General features: G+C 44.4%; 1 protein-coding gene across 17 annotated transcripts in view; it reads right to left on the minus strand.

Annotated features, from left to right (window-relative positions):
* LPP (LIM domain containing preferred translocation partner in lipoma) overlaps positions 1-24,117 on the minus strand; it is a 757,468-nt gene that overhangs the window by 683,863 nt on the left and 49,488 nt on the right. For 13 of the 17 annotated variants that reach the window (XM_055568750.1, XM_055568742.1, XM_055568745.1 and 10 more), the window contains one exon: positions 3,859-3,975. The exons of 1 other annotated variant lie outside the window; for it this stretch is intronic. The gene's annotated coding sequence lies outside the window, so the exon portion shown is untranslated. Of the gene's footprint in view, positions 1-3,858; positions 3,976-14,677; positions 14,734-15,828; positions 15,949-24,117 lie in introns of those variants that run through there. 3 more of the 17 variants (XM_055568744.1, XM_055568748.1, XM_055568739.1) reach the window with 3 other exon arrangements.

Raw genomic sequence — 24,117 nt, forward strand, 5'->3', positions numbered from 1 at the left:
GCCCTATCCAGACCTAGTGATCCAGATGACAGCTCCATGGTTCACTGAGAAGTTCTGAAGACAGATCTCCTCTTTCTGGAAACCTTCCCCAATGCTCCCAGTTCTTTCCATTCCCCCATCCTTTCATCTAAGCCCCTTGAAAGCTGAGTCTTTAACTTATGTACCTTGATTTCCCAAGCACCTAACATGAGACTGGAAACATATCTGGTGATCAATAAACATGTGTTGTAAATCTTTCTAATGTGTATTTTACTTTTATGTCTTTCTCTCCAACTAGATTATGAGCTTCTCAAGGTTAGGACTACGACTAATTTACTGTGATGTCCTAAATACCCTGAGTTTCACTGATTTCCACACAAGCACTGGGATCAGGGTACAGAGCAAACACATACTCTATGAACCAGGAGTAAATATTTGGCAGCAGTCTACCCAGGCAGGACTCATGGGGCCTCCATCCATTGGCCATCAGACCCTTCTACAACACAGTAGCCCACTGAGAGAACATGAGAACCCCTGACATACTAGGGCTCTATCCAAGATAGAGTAAAAGTGTATCCACTGTGCTGAGGTCAGGAAATAGAAGAATGAGGAATTAGGAGGAAGGAAGCAAGACAGAGAGAGAGAAAACTTCCACCTTCTTTCACAGATAGCAAATACCTCTGACAACACATTCCTGGGTTACAGAACCACAGAACCTCAGGAGGTTGGACAAGTCCCTGCTCAGACTCAACAAATCCTTTTGTAACTTTTGAAGCAGTAACATGAAAGTTGGCTACGCAGATGTTCACATATGCCGGAAACCACTTCACCAGCCGACTGGAGGGAGCCAAGACCTTCGCCTCTGACGGAAGTGACCAATCCTTTGCTTCCGGCAGAGACTAATACCTGATTCTCCTGAGGACCAAAGAGGAAATATTAAAACTGAGAGCCCTTAGCTACCATCATCAACTCTATGCTAGTATCAACAGAGGGAAATAATTTCCTTCCTGACTCCCACTGGGTAAGTCATGCCTAGAGCAGAAGGTGTGATTATCTAATCAAACAAAGCAAGTCCCAAATGGGCAGACTGTAGCTTCTAGGGGATGTCTCAAAGCACTGAGTCTTCCTCAGTCTTCAAATCTACCTCCTTGCATCTCCCACTGCCTAAAGCAAAAACAAATACAAAAAGTAATCATGATACACAACTTCATCTCAAGCTCAACCATCATCAGTGAGCCAGGTCCCAGATCTAGCTGCTTTCCAAGACTGGGGACAAATTACTGCCCGTCCAGTCCTGGAGATGCTGGGGGTGCAGAGCTGGCAGGAAGGACACACATTGAGCATATATATGATGCACCAGGAAGAGTACAGGGGCCTGCACATTACATTGTGTTACGTTTCTTTACATTTAAGATCAGTATTTTTCTTCATAGTCACTATCTTATCTTTCTTTATATTCTTTGTATTTAAACAAAAGAAGAAAGCAACTGTAATGACCCATCATGTAAGGCTCACACTTTACAGTTTCCCAAACAGGTTGGCATCTATCAACAAATATGCTCTAAACAAACATGAGAGGTGAGCAGGAAATGATTATTATTTCTAATTCTCCATTCAGGGAAATGAAGGCGGAGGGATATTGTTTTCTAGGGTTGCACATCTAATAACTGACAGGCCTTCTGCTCTCCCACCCCACCATACTCACTGTATTCACAGACTTCTTAGGCCATGCTGGTCCCAAAAGCCTATTTCTGTCCAGTCGTTTGTTTCATTCTCATAAAACCATGCAGTTCAGCCTCATCTGTGCTAGAATTCCTAAAGCTTTCCAACAGAGAACTGGCCAGTGCCTGAACACCCTCAGGAAAGGGAACAGTCACTACCTTTAGATTTAGTCTTTGTATCCATGAAAATGCACCGTGCACCTACCAGATGCCAGAGGTCCCACTAGCCTCGGGCTACACACATGGGCAGGAGATACTGTCCCTCTTCTGACCACGTTTTATATTCTTAAAGGCCACTGTATGTGTGCTCTGCATCCTACGTTTTCTGGATCCATTCCAGTAAGAGTGGGACATCATTTCCGGTCCTCTCAGCACCATGGTGTGAAGAGGCCAGTTGGCCAGTGTCCCTTTCAGAGGAGGAGGCAAGGACTAAAGTCCACCAGCCTAGGAGAGTTCTGACAGGAGGGTAAAATAAGGTCCGTGGTCACCTGCAAACGTTAGTCCTCTATCTGCATCCTAACAGCACCCAGATATTCTCTTGAGGGACCGCCTCTTCTCCAGCATTTAGCGGCCATGAGTTTCCGGGTGACAGCGGGCAGCCAGTTCCCAACCGTGAGGGGAGACAGCCTGTGGATGAAGCTCACACACACACAAGACGGCAGAGCAGGGAGCGTGTCAGAGAGGCAGAGCCCGGGCCTGCCACACTGAGCTTGAGGCCACCCGCCCTAGGGACTTGCTGGCTTCCGCCCGTCAGCCACCCACACTGCCCTCTCTGCACCACCGTCTGAGGCTGCATCAGTGTTCTGGAGGACAAAAACCACTGTTGGCTCATAATTAGCTTATGGACAACAGACCCTGCTGAGCTTCGTCCAACTCGCTCCTGGTAACGCACTCTTTCCCATTCTGCCATGACACACTAGAACTTTTGTTTGAACCCAAGTACAAGGCTTCATATTCATCACAACTGAATTTGAAGCACTGGAAAAACTCAGGCGCTGGAGCAGAGAACCAAGATTTACATCTGATGCTCAGAGTGTCTGCTTGGGGAGAAACATTCCAGACCATGTTTGAAATATTACAGACTGAAATGAACATTGAAGAGTCCAAGCAGCGGTTTCCAGCCTTTCATCTTATGTAGATCCACAGGCGCAAAGAAAGCCAGTCGGGTGTTCTTTTAAGACACATTGATTAAGAAAAGAAAGAGTGACAAAACCTAAGTATAAACTCAGCCTCACTTTTAAATGGAGTTAGGTTTTACTGATCACAACAGAATCCTCTCCCTTTTGAAAAACTAAGCCATAAACATGGCAAGACACACTATTTATTCAGTAAAAAAGCCAGAGGTGAGGTGTTTAGGGACTGGCCCTGGGAATGAGAGTACAGATTTAGAATTCTAGATAGAAGTCTTGCCCACAATCCCTCAGCTGTTTTTCTCAGATTTTTCTATAGCTCAGGATATCCCACATCATCGATTCTTTTCTAGAATATGTTCTACCTGCTATAAACACAGAGGAATTCCAAAGCACAAGGGAAAGTTTACCTTACCTGCTCACCATTCCCGTTTAATCTGGGGATTAAAACTCAGATCCCCGTGAAGATGCTGCAGGCCCTTTAGGACAGGTACACACCCTTGTCTAAGGAAATTTAGCCTTTCCCACCACAAAGGGTTGATGTGAAAATACAAGATCACAGAAGAAGCACCCTGCACAGGGGTGAGCAACAGCCACTTAAAACTACTACTTCCTTTCCTCACAAACACCCATAACACCGTTCACTGACTCTTTCTCGTGGTTCAATTTCAAGAATGCTCCCCTCCACAAAAAAGGAGAAAGAAGGAAGCAGTGCACTTATTGGCAACCCCAAATCATAATTACTCCAGATTTTCTTCCAATTTCTCTTCCTGCCACCTTCCAAAGGCTGAGTCCTGCCTTAGCTTTGCTGTCCATTTTATTAGCATTATTATATCTTGCCATTCATTGTCCATCATCAATAAAATCAACTCAAGAAAAAAAAAAGGAAGAATATTTTTGTTCTTCTTAGTTCTTCCATCCTAGTTACCAGTGCCCATGATTTAAATGGAAACTGATTTTTAAATTTCATTAAAATATACATATTGATTATAAAAGGAAAAAGTTCTCTTTTTTTGCACAGAACTCACCAGCTGAGGAAAAATATCTTCTTTCTGACAAATGCCCTGTAGAACAACGGCAAAAGCACTGAACTGCAATCAGGTGACTGGATTCCGTCCTCCGTTCTGTTTCTGCAATGATCTTACCTGTAGAAATGGGACAAGGAGGTTAATTATGAATCTCTAGGTTCTTACTAGCTATAGAACTTCCCCAAGCTTATGAGCTTGCTGGGTAAACCATACTGGAAATGACACCAGGCTTGAAACCCACAAATGTAGTGGCTGATCTCTGTATCTCCTAAGCCACCAGACAGCTCCTGGCACTTCTGTTTCACTAATATGTCTCAGAATGATGCAGAAAGAGAATGCTGGTATCCCAATGTTCATACCTCAGCTTTGGGGGGAAGTGGGGGAATAGCTTTATCATAGTATCAAAAGTGAAAGAGATAGATCAATTAGATACATTTTAGGCAAGAAAAAATTAACAGCAAAATCTGAACTACAGTAAATAAAAAGAGGAAAAAAATATGAGTTTGGAGACAAATTTCTAACTATGGGATCCAGTAGCTGCTGTGAACCATAGTTTCATTGCCTAAAAAATGACAGTCAATGGGCAGTAGAGGGCTGGACAATCTTGATGCTTCCTGGTAAGTCCTCGTTACTTTATTTCATTAAGAACTAGTACTACTTTGTCAAGAATCCTGCAGTATATATTCCAACAGACAGGTGTTCTAGGGGAGCAGATTGTTATAAAATGTAGATTCAGGGGAAATCCACATACCAGGAAAATGACTACTCCCATTTTCACTGTTGTCATTTTAAACAATTATTGACCCAATCACACAATCATTTTGTGAATATGATCTCATTCAATCTTCAAATACCTATACAAGCTCAAAGTTGAGAGGGACCTTAAAAATGACCCACTTCAACCCTTCCAACTAACAGGAGGAGAAACTGGGGACCAGAGCGGGGAGGTGGCCACCCAAAAGCACAGTGAGAGGTAGGCAGCCCAAGGCTCCACTTCGGGTCCTGCTCCCCTGGACTGAGTTATGGCCACTTTAACAGAAGAAATGACTGACATTCACTGGCCAGAGAGACCTGCCCTTGGCCACACAATCAGCTTTGAAGGATAACCAGGACTTACACACCCAGACCTCAGAACACTTGTTTAAAGCTCTTGCATACAGCCCGATAGCAAAAAAAAAAAAAAAAAAAAAAACTAAGTTGAGAAAACGGAGTTATCATCAAGGTAAGTGCAGCAAAGCAATGCATTTCCTGAGAACTAGTGGTCTTCATGGGCACTCGAATTGTCAAAGCCACTGAGGGATGGAGAACCAGGAGGCCAATACTGGCCCTGCGGACAGTGCAATCTCAGAAAAACAAAAAGATCCCAACTCCAAGCCCCAGGAAACCTAAGCTTCTCCTTGCAGAGGGAGACATCAATCAGAACAGTTTCTACAACAGCAGCAAAGGGCAGCTGACTTCCTCAGATTTTCAAACTTTGCGGAAAGGTAAATCTCTCCACCATGGCCCTGGGGCAATGTCTCAGGCACTGGCTACCTTCTCTCCAAGCACAAATGAATGTGGTCCCCCTTTTCCATAGTCAACCTCTCTTTCAATAATTTTTTTCTCCCTTTCCATAAAGAGAACAAGCAGTTTCGCAAAGGAACCGCTGTGAAATGATTGAAGTTCTTCTGCAAACAAACCATTAGCAGAGTTCAAATGCAATTTAAATTACCAGTTGTTAAAGTGCTCCTCAATTTCTTCCTAAGTTTCCAAGGAGAATTACATACTATACACTATTTAATTGGTTGTTTTCTATTTTTTAACATCCATTTACCCCCCGATTTTATATTTCAGAAGTGTCTATAAAAGCATCCCTTTAAAAAATTATACATTGTGGAATAGATTAAACCTAAAGATTGAAAAGTATCAGAGAAAACAGCTGCAGGATTACGTAGCTCAGCAGAAATTGATGGTTTTGACACCACAAGACATGCAGAGTTTCAAAATCTTAAAAATCACCTAATGGTGTCCTCACTGTTTACAGATGAAGACACTGAAGCCCCAAAGGAGGAAGGCTTGGCCCAACTTTTCTCACTGGTCAGTACCGATTCTGGGTGAGAACTCCCTACTTCCCAGCCCGTGCTGTCACTTCCCACCACCATATGTTGAAGGAGATGATGGGAAATGCTCAACAAATTTAATTTCCACCTGTAAATTTTTTTCTTAAAGAAAATATGAAGTCATCTTCAAATACACTCCTGACCTCAAAAGTGGAGCTGGCCCATGACAAGGATCTTCCCAAAAAGGAAAAAGAGAAGTAAACCCTGACGAATGAATCAAAGGAGCTTCAAGTGAGCAGATTCCTGGCAGGAAAAGTCAAGACCCTCTTCTAGATTCACTAAATAAGTTATGGGACACCAAGACTGCAAAATTCCACTGCTTTATCTGGCCCAGAACTTGTGGAATGAGAGGATAAAGGAAGATCTTATCACATCTGTAAATGGAAAGGATTTTAGAGCCCATCACAAGGACAAGGCAAACTTCAAGGCTTTGATATTGGACATGTGTAAAGTATTCAACCTCCCTGAGCTCAAGCTTTCCTGTCTGCAAAATGGGTCTAATACACCTACCCATCAAGGTGTATGCAACCATTTCTTGGGATTCCATACCAGCATGCAAAGCACAGAGTCTGCACAGAGTGCACCTTAACCAATGTTCATCCTCATCTTCTAAGGTCTGTCTACAACTTCTCAAAGCCTATGATTCTGTGGTTCTAATTTACTAGAACTACAACTGAGTCTTGTAAGCCATGTATGCTTCCTAAGTCTGTTAGATGCTGTGTGTCCCATGACTATAAATTCATTTATCTTGTCATCCAAAAATAAAACAAAATAAAACACATACCTGAAAACATAAATATCCAAACGTTTTCCACCAAAAGCAAACTCTTTGGAACAGTTTTGAAGATGGCCTTCAAAATCAGTTGATGAGCCAGACAGTAGTAAAAACCTCAGTTTAATGCCCAAGATCTCATTTAAACTGTCCATCAGCCCTATAAGAAAGATTTCCTATTGTCCACTGAGGAAACTAAGGGTCAAGAAGTTTGGGGGCTAGTAAATGGTAAAGCTGGAATTTGACCTCAAGTCTTCAAAAGTCAAGCTCCACGACCTGAGTTTTATTATTTTGCAGTTAAAACTATACTATGGACAGCTATTCTGCTAGAGGCAAAAATATACCTGGGAAAAATAATCCACTATGTTCACATTTTAAGGAGCTTTGGGATAAAAAATAAAGTCTGAACTTTTAAACTGAAAAGTATTCACCTTAAAAGCAAGTAGATCTTTCTTGAATGCCACCTCACTGTTATTATTATTTTTTAATTGAAGTAGAGTTGATTTACAATGTTGTGTTAATTTCTGCTGTACAGCAAAGTGATTTAGATATATACCTACATATATCTGTGTGTGTATTCTTTTTCATATTCTTTTCCAGTATGTTTTATCACAGGATATTAAATATAGTTCCCAATGCAGTAGAACTTTCTTGCTTATCCATTCTCTATACAATAGTTTGCATCTGCTAATTCCAAGTTTCCAATCCATCCCTCCTCCACCTCCCCTTCCTCTTGGCAACCACAAATCTGTTGTCTACGTCCCTGAGTCTGTTTCTGTTTAGTAGATAAGTTCATCTGTGTCATATTTTAGATTCCACATACAAGTGATATCCTAAGATATCTTTCTCTTTCTGATTTACTTCACTTAGTATAATAATCTTTAGGTCCATCCACATTGCTGCAAATGGCATTATTTCATTCCTTTTCGTGGCTGAGTAGTATTCTATTGTATATATATATACATCATCTTCTTTATTCACTCGTCCGTTCATGGACATTTAGATTGTTACTATGTCATGGCTATCACACATAGGGCCTCTATGAACACAGGAATGCATGTAACTTTTAGAATTATATTTTTGTCCAAACACACACCCACAAAATTATACTTTTGTCCAAACATGATTTCTGGATCATATGGAAAAAAGGGAACCCTCCTACATTTTGGTGCAAATGTAAACTGGAAAGCCATGATGGAAAACAGTATGGAGGTTCCTCAGAAAACCAAAAACAGACTTGCCATATGATCTTGCTGCTATGTTCTTACACGAAATAAAAAGTTCAGAGCCCTAAGTTCAGAGCGCTAAGAAGACATCTGCCAGCTATGTGGGAAGCAGGCCAGAGAAAGGTTAAGAGTGAGCTGATACCAGAGTGACTCAAAAACAGAATTCAAATGTCTGGGCTCATGATGAAACAAATCGCAGGTAATCCTGGTATGAGCTTCTGAACACACACCCCTACCCCAACTCCCGGCGCAACCGTGAACTGCCACGATGTCAGACGCCCTGCGCTCAGAGGTGCACAAAGCAGACATTCACTAGCACCTCCTGCCCTGGAGGCACTGTGTATGGGCCCTGCAGAGGTGGGCGCTGAGCTGGACCTGCCTTGAGCTCTCAAAGGGGTTACAGAGGACACACTCCCACACAACAAGACAGTAGAAGAGTGTGCAAAATACCAGTACATGCGGGTGTCCTTTGGAAGGTCAGGAAGAGCCCTGCTGATGATGACTTTAAACTGAACCTGAGCACACAAGAGGATTTCCACGTATGAGGCGGGAAATCAGCCCAGGGAACACGATGTGCTAAGGCCTTGAGGGAGGAGCTCAGGGTGTTCTCGGGGAAAGTGACTAATCTGGGGAGGCCAGTGGCAGAAAACACGGAGGGAAGTGGTGGGACATGAGGCTGGAAAGGAATGTTGTGGCCAGAACATGGAAGACCTTCTGTGTCAGGCTCTTGATGCTCATGGCTATTGCATTTTGAAAAATGACACAAGAGAAAGTGAAATGGTAGAGCTATTGGAACTGAATCCCCTCCATGGTCAGCTTCCAGACATAGCACAGCTAGGAGGGTCTGAAGGAAAGTTTCCTGGGGCGGGACCACTTCTCTGCGGCCCCACTCAGAGACATCAGAGGAGCGGGTGGCCCTTAGTGTTGCCCCAAACCCACACCTCCATCGACCCTTTTTTCTAGTCCAGAATGCTCACCCATGGAAGACCCGGAAAAGAAATCAAGTCTCATGCTCCAAACAGGATTTCCACTCTGCCTTCAGGGAAATGACAAAGCTATCCAATTTGATGAATCAGAAGAACATAGGCTAAACACAAGCTCACGCCTCTTTCCTGTCACTCAAGAAGCAGGAGCCAGAAGTCTATCCAGCACGTACTGTGTGTGCAAGAAGCACCACGTCATAGAGCTCCTGGACAGTCCTGGAACCACATTACTGGGGCCTACATATGAGCCTGAACTGACACTATTGGGATGTTACATGGAATCCTTTCCCTTAAAGGGGATTTTGTGGCAGGTCCCATAAGGCAAAGGCACAGGCAAGGTGTAATTCCCTTCCTGCCCTTAAATAGCTCCCACTCTAGAAAGACTACATGATGGTGGGTGCCATAGCAGAAGCACAGATAACAATACAAATCCTCCAAACAACACTGTAGGTTGCCGTGATTACTTGTACAGACTTGACAGATGAGGAAACTTATCAGCTTAACTGGCCTAACAGATCACACAGCTAGGAAGCGTCACAGCAAGATTCAAATCCAGATGCCATGCTCATAAGCATCACATGGTTATACTTTATTGCCTCAGAGCCCACTGTGTTGTGAGTCAGCAAAACAGAGAACAAAGAGACCAATTCTGGGGGAGTGTGGACGGCAGGAAGTGGGCAGTGACCAGAGGTTACTTCACTCAGAAGGTGAAGTGTCCACTCAGAAGGGGGTATGTGTGCAGAATTTTATAGGAGGAGCAGGAGTCCTAGGGATGAAGATGGGAGAGGTCATCTCAAGCAAAAGGAACAGCATGAGTTATGGCAGAAGGTGACTAAATGAGAGACTGGGAGAATGATGGGTGTTCACACTGAACAGGTACTGCTGTCTGATTATGGGTACCTGGGGTAGAAGTTTTCACTTAAATGCCAAAAATACTAGGGAAATGTTATGAATAACAAAATAAGCGAATTTAAAGTCGGGATGCATACAGCCGAGTATACAAGAAAAACAATAAATGTTTCAAAGCAGGACTGTTGTGTGGTCTCAGCTTTCCTTGGGATTCTGCGCTTCAGTGCTAAGGCCATGCATTAACCTTTCAAGACCTGAGCCAGGGTCAGGAATAACGGGCCTTCAGGTCCTTTCAGGTCAATGTACAGAAGGACACCAGACCCTCTGGAAGTTAGGACTTCTATACCTATCTCATGGATTCTGACCTTTTAGAGAAGAGCTTCTACAATCACTAAATGAATTTCAAGCCCTCATTGGAACAAAGTAACCCCAGCCCAAGCCTCAGTTGGTAAAAAGAGCATGGAAAACAGGATAGAAGATACAGAATCAAAAAATCTTACACCTGATGTTTCGATTCTCCACTAATAACTATGGAATCCTGAGCAAGTCACTTCCTTTTAACAAAGGCACGTTCTCATTTATAAAATGGAAATGACCATACTTATTAATACATAGGTAGTGAGCATCAACAAGGGATCTGTGAGATTAAATATAAGGACACGTGTTTCTACATGTGAGGTGACATGTTGAAAAGAGGTGCTCCCCTAAAACCACCACATTGACAGGAATAGTACAAAAACTGCCCAATTCTCCTGGTGAAGTATCTAAATCTGGACTTGTCAACAATTTTCCCCCCATAGAAAATTGAGCTGTATTCCCCAGGCAAGTCATTACATCTTTTTGTGCCAAATTGTTTTCATCTTTTAAATGACCCAGTAATCCCACTTTGGGCAATATACATAAGGGAATAATCCAAAAGGAAAAAAGAACGCAGTTTGTTCAGAGATGTTATTCATAGTGCTATTTCTAGCTCTTTATATATCCCTCTATTATAGCACTTATCTCACTGTGCTGTAATTATCCACTCCCAAACGCCTCCAAATTATCTCTGAATCCATCCCCAGCACCTAGCACAATGCCTGGCATACAGTAAGAACTCAATAAATGTTTGGTGACTAAATGAATGGGTAATAGGAGAGAAATTTTCAAATGTGAGCAAAAACAAAACATTGTTTTTAAGAGATGTTGTTAAAAAAAAGTTTACCAAAAAAAAAAAAAAATTTTTAAAGCCCTGATAACTATAGACTGCAAACTATTTGAAGAGGAGTTTGTGAAGCTTCAGGAATGAATTTCAGATGAGTCTGTCTATGATCTCTGAGCATCTCCAGGCTTAGGCAGAGTGCAGTATAAAATTGCCATGAGACATGTACTAAGTCATTTCGGCCTAGTGCATTCTCTGTGACTCAGCCTCTATCACCCAACTTCTCTGAGGCCAGTTTCTCCACTGAAAACTGGAGTACTCACAGGAAAGCCCAGCCCATTAAAAGGAATTACAGGGAGGAGGCAAGGGCCAGCAAGTGTGAATTCAAATGCAAATAAAAGAAAAGGGCTGGGGGTGCCCATGGACGAGGGTCCCCAAGGCAAAGTAGGGCTTTGAAGCGCCAGGTCTTCCGGGCCGCCACCAAGCCTTCTAAATCCATCTGACAGGGCGGCTGAAGGCTCCTCACCACAGAGTTTATGCAAGGCAGTAGTGTCTGCAAGAACAGAGCACACATCAAAGGGAAACACTATGTTAAATATGGCCCATAAAGTCAGCATCACTCTGGATGTTCTCTATTCTTGATGGGAAAGAATGCTTTATACAAATACCCAGAGAGAGCAAAGGAAGCAGCATGTCCTGCTGGGCTCACTGTGGAGCTCGCTGTGCTGTGCAGCTCCCGCAGTCCTCAGCCAGGAAGTCAGAGGCAGGAAGCCACTGCCCTCCAGTCCTTGGCCAGAAGCTCCAGGCTAGACATCAAAGCAGAGAGTACTCAGAACCTCCTAGTCCAAACCAGCTGCCAGGCTGTGAACCCCTACTGTGCCTCCGTGGGGGTCTCTCAGATTCCTGCCACTTGAACCTGACATTTCTCTGGAGGAGACTGGTCTTGACATCCTGGAGACAATCTCTCGGAAGCATGTCCTGAGCAAATCTGCTCGCTTCTCTCTGGTCCCACTTGGACCCTCCTAATCACTGTGACCCTGGGCTGTTGCTTGCTTCTACTCCTGGCAATGCACTTCCCCCACGGCAGCTAGAGTGATTCTGGTAAATGTAACTCCGATGCCTTCCAGCACTCGACTGAGGTCCAAGCCCCTTCTTGAGCTCACTGACACATCCCAGCCCCTGCCTTGCCCTCATCCCATGCTTCCCCCACTGCAGCCCACCCTCCTGGCACACTGGGCTCCTCTGTTCCTCAAATACAAACTCATTCCCACTCCACGGACCTGGTATTGGCCCTGCCCTCTGCCTATAATGCTCTCCCCCTTGACTTGCCCATGGCTGGCTCCCCAGCATTCAGAGCTCAACTTAAACATCATCCCCTCCTCCACTCCCTCATAGGCAGGGCATCCTCCGTGAACCCTCCTCAGCGTTACTTATCACTCTCTGCTGTTTACACGTTCATCTATCATCTGCCTCCTCCACATATCTCTCTAGAATGTAAGTTCCAAGGGATCTTTGTTTTGTGTCTTTTTCTTCATTCAAACCCAGTACTGGATCCATGCCCAGAACAGTATGAGGCACATAAGTGGGAACCCAATAAAGATTTAATACAATTTGATGAATGTAGATGAATGCATGCCACAGATGACAGAAACCTTAAAGGCTGCTTAAAGGCAGTAGGCGAGTACTGTGGCTGACATCCTGGATCACTGATGCTGGCACTTAGGAGATACAGGAGTTTAGGAGAACTTTCCCACTTCTCTAGCCCTTATTTTTCTCAAGTAAAAAGGGCACAACAGCACCTGCCTTGTGGGAGTACTGGGAGAACAAAAGGAGATAAACCATGTGGAGTGCCTTGAGTAGAAAAAACCTTTGCTGTCATCAACCGCAGCCCCATCTTCCAGGAAGGAAAATTGAGATTCAGAAAGGTGCATGCATCTTTGCTCAAGTTAGACACTGAATCAGCAGCAGAGTCAAATGAGAAGATCCCACCTTTAGTGTCTTTCCATAAAAATAACAAAAATATCTGACAACATGTCACTCATGTATATATTCTGCCTTGTTCCAGAAAGAATCTGAACTACCTGACAAAAGATGTACATAGCTTGTGATTTTTTTTTTTAAGTAAGAAAACTGGGAAGGGAGATGGAAAAATAAAGTGAAGGAAAAGGACAAGGGTTACAAAAGATAAGGGCCATACGTCTCATACCATTTGCTAGATATAGGCTTCGCATGTGGCTCTGAGTTACCCAGAAGCCAATATAAACCAGAGGAAAATATCTGTGTACATATGGTCCCTAGGAATACTTGATTACTGAAATGTCACAACACTATGTGAGAAGGTATTGCCATCCAGGAGAGAATCACCCTGGTTTTTCATACTCTTGCCATCTGAATTCTACTAACTGCTTCCTCCTGGTCACATGCACTCTGAAGCCACATGACCTGGGTTCAAATCCCAGCTCCACTACTGCCTGAGTGATGCTGGGCAACTTACTTATTAAAGCCTCAAAGTCTCAGGTTCTTCCACTATAAAACTGAGGTAAGAAATAATACCTACATGGATAAATGAAATGTGCTGTATATATACAACTTATTACTATTCAGCCATAAAAAGGAAGGACATTATGACACATGCTACAGTATGAATGAATCCTGAAGATATTATGCTGTGTGAAACACGCCAATCACAAAAGGACAAATACTGTACGATTCCACTTCTTCAAAGATACCTAGAGAAGTCAAATCCACGGAGACAAACAACAGAAGGTTGTCAGGAGCTGGGGGAGGGGAGAATGAAAAGTAAATGTTTAATGGAAACAAAGTTTCAGTCCACAAGATAAAAAGCATTCTGGAGACTGATTGACCAACATATGACTGTACTGAACACTACTGAGCTGTACACTCAAAAATGGTCAAGACAGTAAAAACGGTTATGTGTATTCAACCAAAATCAAAAGCAATGAAAAATTGAGCCAACTCAATCACCTGGCTGTACAGTAGAAATTAACACAACATCGTAAAACAACCAGACTTCAATGAGATAAAATTTTTAAAAAATAAATACATACCAAAAAATAGTACCTACTCACAGGTAGCTATCGTGGAGAATCAGTGTAGGGCAAGTGCTCAGCCTGGTGCTCGGCACCCACGGAGCAGCCAGTGCACATCAGTTCTCCCTGTTTGTAGGGATAGTATTCCCATTGGTACTATCAACCCTAACCTCTCAGTGCCCATCGGCAACGTCACAAAGGGAAACCATCCCAAGCCATCAGGCTTCAAGGTGGCTTCCTCCCACCTGGTGAACAGAGCCTACAAACCAGGCCCATGCACAAGTGGGAAGGAGGAAACAGGGTGCCTGTGTGTCCCTGGGAGTCCCAGGCCAGTCCCCACCTCCCCAGTGCTTCAGAGAAGCTTAGAGAACTGCTTCCCCTCCCTTTCTCACTGACCACACAGACTCAGGTCTCGAGCACTTTCTCCTCTCTATTATGATCTGCCACCTAATGCCACCGACATCAAAGTGCTTCTCCAAAACACATCTCGATCATCTTTCCTGCGTTAGAGGAGGGCCCCCAAGCTGATCAGAAACTAATCTGACTGCAAAGAGTTACTCTTTATGGCTCTGTAGCATCTGGGGGATTGTAACATGGTGGTGCCCTCTTGGTCTCTGTCAAATGCTGCTGTCACATCAAAGAAAGCTAAAGAAGTTTGTGTGTGTGTGTGTCTAAAATCTATTGAGAGTCAGCACTCACCTGTGGTGGGGAATTACACTCCAAAATTCTTGCAGCTTTAATAATACTGGTAGAGGCTAAAATGGAAAGCCCTGATCAGTTTCTTTCAAGGCCCGTGCAGAATTTCAGTGCCACAGAAGAAATTGAAATAAAGGCGTTCGCTATTCAGTTCTTCCTCTTGGACAAGCTATCATCCTCTTTCAGGAAAACAAGAGATTCAGGCAACAAAGCAGATCAGAAGGAAGCAGCTCACATTCAAACCATATTCACATGACTGAAAGCAGAGAAAGGTAAGTAGAAATCGAAGAAGGAAAAAAAAGTGAACTTTTTAAAACCAACTAAGACAGGGCTCTAACTCTATGTAACATGATTAGAAGAGATCTGACCTGGGAGAACTTGGTTCCAGCTGTCAATTTCTCACAAATGAAATCAGTAAGTGTGTGCACCTCTGGCATGTTGAGTTCTAATTTCCTCATCTGCAAAATGGGCATCTTCTCCGCCTCTGCCTAAGGGGCAGCTTCAGTGCAGTGGAAGAAGAACTGAGAGTGAAAAGACCTGTATTCTAATCTCCCTAACCAGCCATGTACTTGGGAGGCAGGTGAGCCCCTGGGCCTCCCCTGCCCACCATCACCCTGTAAAATGAAACAGATCAATAAAATCATGCCTAAGATGCCTTCCAGCTCTGACAGTCCATCACATTTACACAGTGTCCCGCACACCGGGCATCTACTGCAGACTGGATGTCATGCCAGTGCTCCACAGCAACCTTTTGCGTACTCTTAAGTCCAACCATAGCTCTGCTTTTTCAAGATAAAATTAGCCCTCCCCAAAGGTTAATAAACATCCCCTCTGGCCTGTTGCTCTAGTCCCAGCTGTCGGACAAGGACAGCACTCCCAAATTATCCTTCTCCCCAGCTTAACCTAGGCCTCAGGTAGAAGGTACAGCTGTCTAATTTTTAATATATGAATAGAATTTGTCCTTAGTCGGAGTGCATCTCTAGATCCCACTGTGAGAAGTATTCCCCTGGGGAAGCACCCGTCCACTCCCCAAATGAAAGCAGCCACATTCCCAGCCGCGTCCCATCACCGCCCAAGCCAGCCAGCCCTCGGACTCTGAGCCCAGGGTCTGCGGGCGCAGATGCCACTGGCTCTGGCAGTACTGATGTACTCACGCGCCGTCAGGCCCCACAGGCAGCCGGCCCTCCACTGGCACTCACTCTCTCTCACACACCCTGAGTCCCACTGCAAGGAGGTGGTCCCCAGGCCCGAGGGGAAGGACTGAAACACTCTCTCCTTGGCTCCCAGAACAAGGGGCAAAGGAATGGAGGGGGAGGGGGAGGGGGGAGGGGGGCAACTTTGTTTCTGGAAACAAGAATTCAAATCCTGCTTCTCCTAAACCCTGAGTCACCTCCTTCCCTTCCAATAGATCAGTGTGGTGGGTAAACATTTCCATATATGGAGAAGCAGCCTGGAGGATGTCAGAAAAATCACCCTTCTCGCCTCTGGCACTTGAAGAACATGCCCCACTAAAGACAGAATTCCTTACTGGGAGTGAATGATTAACCCCCAAAGAAGTAGTCTTAGCTGTTCCATAGGCTCTCCTGTTACAGGAAAAAGGCTCTCCTGCCAGGACAGGGAAGTGGCTGGGTTGAAAGGCTTTAAGTTCATCTCAGGAATGGGGCCACCTAGAATACAAGTACATTTATGAAGTTAACTTATTAATTTGCGTGAAGGGCAGTTGTTCGGCGGGGGTGGGGGAGGTTTGCATCTGAAGAGACCATCAAAAACCCAGCTTGCAGCTCTTTTGATGGCAGGTGAGTCCCCAAACAACCCTTACACCCCAATTCCTAACTCCCTTGGGCTGCGAGTCTTCTTGGGAACTTAGTTTTGCATGAGTTCTTCATAGAACAAAGGCACCAGGCAAGAAGACACAGGAAAAAAACTAGACTTCCAGGAGAACACCGTGGGAGAGGGACAGAAGGGTGACATGCCCAATTTAATTTGTAAGAGTAATTCCCTTGGTTTGTAAGAGTAATTCCAATCCAAGGTCCTGAAAAGTATCTGATGACTAAATTGGGCCAGTGAAGTCAATTAGGGATGAATCTGATCTGAAATGACTCCAGACTGAATTAGGAGAAAAGAAAGAGAGATGAGATGCTGGGGAAATGGCAGTATGGGGAAGTTGGGGTCTGCTCAGAGAAGGAATCCATGTCTTGGCTTCCCAGAGGTTCTACTCCTTAGCATGATCTTGCCCTACTGTTGGCTGTAAAGACTTTCTGTAAGTCAGATGAGCCATTGTTCAGAATTATCACCCACTTACTGGCTTTTGGGCCTTCAGTATGAGGCTGCTTGTACTCATATGCAGGCAACCATCAAGCAATAAACAGCATTGGCCAGGGAATGAGAGGACCCAAGCCTCACACCCAGATCAGTCACTCCTTCCCACTTTGCACAAATTCATTCTCCTGCACTATATATTCTCTCACCTACAAACTGAATAGACATCCCCAAATTGTCCAACTATGTCAGATCTAAAAGCAGCTTCTACTAGCCTATCAAAATAATCCTGATGTTTATTTTGATTACTTGCTTTCTATTTTTGCAAGCATGCCCAAGTACCTGAAAAAATGGCAAGTATTTCTTATTTATTGCATATTTAATGAATGAACACAAATATAAGTGATAAGTAAACGAGGTAAGGCAACAGGATCGGAAAACCTGCCACATGTCAGAACCAGAACTTAGCATAGAATTCTTGCCACTGCAATACTCCCAGGAGGGCCCAGAAGTAGGCCTGAAGAGGGTAAGGAGATGTCCCTCGCTTGTAACTGAGACTAAACCAACCATTAGACTTGGTGGTTCTGCAGAAAGACTGTCATCTTTTCAGGAGCTCAGAGTTCCTGCCAATATCCCAACAGGAGCATTTCAGCAGAGGAAAGAGATATCCCATGGAAAATATTTATAGCTGCCCAAGAATGGCCTGAGAACTCTGAAAACCAGGGAGCAAGGAGGCAGCCACCAGGATAGGAATGAAAATCAGAATGAAAGGTCTGTAGCTACCCTCCATTCTTCCAGTAGCATTTGGAGATGGGTTTCCATATTCACAAAGCAACCCTTCATTCTTTAATGTAGATGTGTCTTTCTTCCTCTTGACCCCTGAGAACCACTGGCTCTGGGATCTTAGGTGAAGAAAAGACCATAAAGGCCACTGAGCCCAGTGTCTCTCCTATTTATTGAGCCCTCTCAAGGCATCCCTGAGGTCTCCAGTGAGGTGGAGATCGGTATCTTCTGCAGCTGTAAATTCCATCTTTCCAGCAGAAAGTTCTTCTTTATATGGAAATAAACATGGCTCCCAGGACTTCAAACTCTGGCTCCTTATTCTGCCTCTTAGAACCATACAAACAACCTGTGTCTCTGTCTGTCTCATAGGCTTGGAATTTTTGTAATTGAATATGGACTTAGAAATAAAGTTATCCAAGATCTCACTCTTCAATCCCTTGGGCTGCCTCCTGACCATATCACACCACTAACTCCTAAAGTATTTGTTGCCAACTTGAGAGCCATCTTTTCTGGGTTTTTCCAATAAGTGTTAATGCGAAGCAGCCCACTCTGCACGAGAAAAGACAGAAAACAGACTTTGAGGTCAGTTCCTCATCCACCTCAACGCCATCAGCCACACCACATTTCCACCCTTTGTGGACGAAGCTCAGGAATGCAGATCCTGTCCCCAGCTCCCCACTCCTGCTCTCCAGTCTGGCCAACCCAAAACTGTCTCCAGGATACAGGACTGTTCCAAGGAACACTGAGAACAAGCTCTGTAAGAAAAGAGGACCCTGCCAACACCAGCGCTCTCAGGATAACAAAGTGGCCTGCAGGCAGGGCACCAGGGCCAATGTGCTGATCACAGGGCTGGGAGCTCGTGATCCCTGACAACCGCCAACACCATTTTAGACCTCAGTGTCCTTACAAAATAGGGGGAAAAATGCTCTTTTCTGCCATTGTTCTGACGTGGCACTCTTTGAATTCAAGGTACTTGTGATAATGATGCCTCACATTATCACATCCTTTACTGTTTAGTAAGTGCTTTTCCAGACAGTCTCATTTCATCATTACTGACAACTATCCCTGGAGGGTTATACCCATTGTAGTGATACGAAAAGTGAGGCTAAGTAAGATGTAAGTATACTCCAAAGATCACACCAACAGCAAGTAGTGAAAAGGATGTTGATTTGAATCGGACTATTTACAATTACTGTTCTAAATTCTTCTACATACAAAATGTACAACTTCTGGCCAACTGCTTAACTTTTCTAAACCTCAGTTTAGAGGCTGAAAATTAGAGATAGCCCCTCTGTCTACCACTCAGAGCAGTAATAAGAATCAAATGAGATAATGTGAGCAAAACCCTCTGGAAAACACGTACACGTTACCAAAGTGTAGAGGATTATTGTGATTACTTGTCAATGACTGTGCATTCCACTGTAAACACAAAAAAGCACTGAGGTCATTCTCAAGACAAAGACACAGCAAGGCTCTGGGAATTGAAGGGAAATGATTCGATGTCCTTTCAGGGTTCTGTCTATACACTACTCACTCATGCAGTTGAAACTCAGCAGCAACTGTCAGATTTTCAACCGCCACATCACAAACATCTACAGGACAACTCAAGACAAACTCGCCCCTTTTGGCTACAAGCAAATGATAGAGATGAGCACTAGGAAGACTCCAACCCCCATTCAGAGCCTCAGTTCCGAAAACGTGACCTGCGATGTTTTCCTTGGAGAAGTTGTTACAAACACAGGCTCCAGTCTCTCCTCAAGACCATAGAGAAATAAACGTATGGTACGGAGCTATTTACCAGACAGCACTAAGGAAGCTCCCAAGCATGAATTAATCAAGAGTACAGGATATTTCAAGTTGCAGATTCCAAAAGAAATCTCCAGCCCATTAAACCTCCGGCCCAGTTCACAGAGGCTCAGCCCGGTATGCTGGCAGCCCAGGCTGCAGAGAAGCCCAATTCCATTCCAGTGGTCCCGCTGCAGGTCACCGGGGCCAGAGGGCATGCAGGAGGCTCTGAGAGGACAGGTGGGGGTCTGGCTACCTTCAGGCCTTCACCAAAGTCATCAGGATTCTATTCCATTCCTGCAAAGATCCAAGTCATGCACATCATTTATGGAGGGCCCAGATGGTCCCCAGAAATCCATTCCCAAGGCTGATGCACACACAGCTCAATAATTGTTTTCTGGATTTGCATTTTATCATCTGCTTCTTTGTGATTAATGTTGGAGGAAGGTACTCGGTTAATTTGTTGCATAGATGTGTGATTCTCACCATGAGCATGTGCCTGCATCTTCAGGGATGCTACAAAAAAGGACTCTGAGATGCAGACAAGTTCAAGGAGCTCACGAGCATGGAAGAGAAAGGCTAACCATAATACAGGACAAGAGACTTAAGAACGGTCCCCCTCGATGGGAGGGACAGATATCTGGGCCAGCTACTAAAAGCGGGAAGCGGGTAGGACAGGAAAAGGGGGAGGCCAGAGATGTACCTCCTTGATAAGCAGCTCTACATTTTTACCAGTGAGACATGCAATACCTGGTATAGCAGGGAAGAAAGAGCTCAAATTAGAAAACCTCGAAGATAATCTATTTAGGATCTGTGTTCTCAGAAGCAAGGTATTTAAATTTTCCTAAGCCTCAGTCTTCTCATCTATAAAATAGGAAAGAATATTTTTACCCACCTAATAAGGTTTTTATGAGAATTAACACCTAAGTGGCTTAGCAGAGTACAACAATAAATACTATGTTATGATCACTACATCTATAAATATATGTGTGTCCACAGATTTAAAAAAAAAAAGTAGCATTGCATCCAGGGCAAAAAAGATGTTCAACAAGTGGCAGAAGCCCATCTCTTTCCTTCCTTGCTCTCATGAACATCTCCACCTACACAAACAATATGATGGCAACAAAGGGCTAAAGGCAGGAACATATTTCCTGTCCCAAATTCCCTACACCTCATCTTTGAAAATATTACATCTTGTCTCTGGGAACTTTGAAACCCACGGCCATCTCAGGCCTCCAAGGATGTCAACCAAGATATCCAGGTTGGAAAAGGTGAGTTTGGGAAACCACTGACCCAGATCACTGGCATAGGACAAAGCATCAGACTTGGCATCCTAGCACCTGGCTTCCACACCGACCAGCTGGGTGACCTGAGAAATCCCACCTACTCTCTGAGCCTCAAGTTCCTTATTTGTAAAGAAAGGATGAGAACAATCCCACCTTCTACCTCCTCATGATGCTATATAGAACCAGGGAGTTAATGCGTGTGAAAACTCTTGACAGGTTCACAGCTCTAAATTTATACAACTATTATCATTTTTATTATAACCTAAAATAAAAAGCTGAGCCACTGAAAAAAATAACTTAGAATGCCCCCCAAACTTGGGAATCATCCCACCTTGAGGTCCCTGCTCCAACTACAAAATTCCCTATCTCTCTCCTGAGTTTTGCCCCAGGTTCCCTGAACATCCTGAAGGTGCTGCCAAGTAAACCCCCAATTTCATCATGACTTTCCCAGGCGACCCCTCACCAGTGCTCTGAACTGCACAAAAAATAATGTCCAATTTCCCTCAGGCCAGCACTCAGGGCCTCCTGCATGGGCCCCCAACCCATCTTTCCAATCACATCTCCCATGATATTGTCATTGAGGATACCATGCAAGAGTATGCCCCCAGTTCCTCCCAACTCTAAGATTTAGCCATGCTTCCCTCTAGACCTGTGTCTGCAAATCTAAGTGCAAGCTCTCTTGACTGTAACATGGGGAAGAGGAGCCCCGGGAGTGTTCTGTGATCAGGGTGTAGGCTGCAGTGTCTTCACTGCGCCATCCTTTCTCTTAAAGATGGTCCCACCAATTACAGGTCCATAACATCCACATCACAGAAATATTTCTGTATTTCTTCGCAGTCAACAAAGCTTTTCACATGCTGCACCTTTTTAAACACTTAATGTAAGATATGACCATGACACCCATTTTATAAACGAGGAACCTGAGAGTCCAGAATATAGTCAATAGCTAAGCTGATAGCCAAGCACAGGTTAGCACCAGAGTCCATACACACTACACTCTCCCGCAAAAGATGAATGCAATTGAAACCCTGCTATAAAAAAAGGGCCGACCTCCCAGCCAGCTCACTGCATGGCCCTGGGAACGTGGCTTTCCTTCTTGGAGCCACAAAATGAGGGCTCTGAGGTCATCCCACATATCTGCACACCCCTTTCTCTCTCCCTTTCATCAGATTTCAGAAATGCAGCCTTAGAGGGGAATTAACAAGGGTAACATCTTATGTCTTTGGTCAGTTCTATCCCAAGCTTTCCCTCCCAAACTCCCACGCCCATCCCACAAGAAGGAACAGGGACTGACCGCAGTGTCAGTAAGCCACCGGGACTCTACAGGATGGCTCAGGGAGCGCCGTGTGGTAGCATCACCACACAGACAGCAGGCTGCTCCCAAAAACAACTGCAGTCACGGTCACAGTGCGTGAACCTTGTCAGCAGATTGCTGGCTTGATTGGCGATTTTTAATAAGCTCAAGATGCACAAGCATTAATGCGGACTGCGCAGTATGCATCTTACATGGCCTGTAGGCTTCACAAGGGAGGGCAATGGAAGAATCCCTCTCCTTCAAGATTCTGAAGACTCTAGCTTCTCTCTTTAGCATGGGCAACTACAACTGCTGCCTGACCACAGCACTCGCGTCTGGATCCACATCCAGACTTCTGGGTAGCACGCCGCTATCGCTGTGTGTTTTCCTAAAGCTCAAATGCTGACTGCCAGGCTCTCCCAGGACCACAGGAACCTAGATCTGCCAAAGTCAAGGAGCAACTGGTCCAACTCCTGTGCACAACTTGTACAGTACATTTGTTCATTCAAAAGCATCACTGCTGCTGCTGCTGCTGCTAAGTCGCTTCAGTCGTGTCCGACTCTGTGCAACCCCATAGACGGCAGCCCACCAGGCTCCCCCATCCCTGGGATTCTCCGATATCTCTTTAATCCACAGCAATAAGATGAAGCTAGGTTTCTGCTCTTGAGAACCCTGCACCAATAGCTTCAATGGTTTCTAAATGGCCACAGAATAAGTCCAAGTGCCTTATCTAATACCTCAAGCTTCTCAATAACTCAGATTCAATCTTCTCTTTCCACCACAAACTCCCTCCCAATGCCACTCAGCACATATTCTTTGCCTTATTCGGACTGAATTCTTAGCTTCTGTTGCCTATGCTTCACCTGCTACCCTTTTCCAAGCCAATATCAAATAAAGATAACCTACACATCCTTCAAGGCCTACTGGTAGCTCTCAGCTGGAACGAGATCAATCTTTGAAGAAAGGCCGTCATTTCCGGTGTCTCATGGATTACCGAACATCTCTGGGTCTGATCACTAAAGGACAATGGTGGTCTGGCCCCCAGCACTGACACGACAGAAAAGACTGCCCCACGTGCACAAAGCCCCTAACGGGATGCACCGCCCCCGTCAGCCTGCATGAAACCACCCTTGCTTCTCAGTCCAGCCAGAAGTCTCTCTCCTCTGGCTGCTCAGCCTGCTATCTAGGACATGGATCGTGGCCTTCCTCGTACTGTTCTCACTATGCACTTGACAAATTCTCTTTCCAGGGAGGGCTCCCAGTGGGAGAATCTGTGACTTATCTCTGCCCACAGTGCCAAATCTAGCACAGCACCAGGCTCACAGTAAGCGTTTAATAAACATTTATGCACAAATTATGTAAACAAGACAACTGTCCAGGGCATTACTCTCAGGAGGAGATTAAAATGAGCTGGAAAATTACAAATCAACCACTGCTGTCAATACTAAGGAGAATTCATTTCAGACACTGGACAAATGACCTGTTTTGAGGGATATTAAGTATATCAGGTATATTAATGCTATTCATTTTATTTAAATAAACAAAATATTAAGTAGAACACTCTATCAGTTATATTATAGTATTAGAATTAGCTGTACATATTAAATATTTGGGGATAATAACCTTGGGTATTTTGAAATGACAGTCAGTGGTTAATATACTTTCTCAATTGGCTCCAAGTTCCCTTACCCCCTCTGAAGGGCCCTCCTGTGCCACAGAAAAGACAGCCAAAAACTACATTTCCCATACTCCCTTGAAACTAGTAGATCAGATTCCAGGAATAAGATGTACTTATGTGAGACTTAGAAGGTGGAAGAGAGGCTAAATTCTCCTACTGCTATTTCTTCGGGCAAGCAACACCTTGGAATCATGAGTCACAATGTCATTCCACTTGATAATGGAGTACTGCCAATAAGCATGAGGATATTGAGAAAAGTAACAGCGGTCTCCGTGGGGGCTTCCTAATCCCACCTTCCTTCTCCCTGGATTGTGACTATGGAATAAATTCTTAAAGTCCATTTCTTCTGGCTCCCACT

The sequence above is a fragment of the Bubalus kerabau genome, chromosome 2 (assembly GCF_029407905.1).
Source record: "Bubalus kerabau isolate K-KA32 ecotype Philippines breed swamp buffalo chromosome 2, PCC_UOA_SB_1v2, whole genome shotgun sequence".
NCBI classification, from domain to species: Eukaryota; Metazoa; Chordata; class Mammalia; order Artiodactyla; family Bovidae; genus Bubalus; species Bubalus kerabau.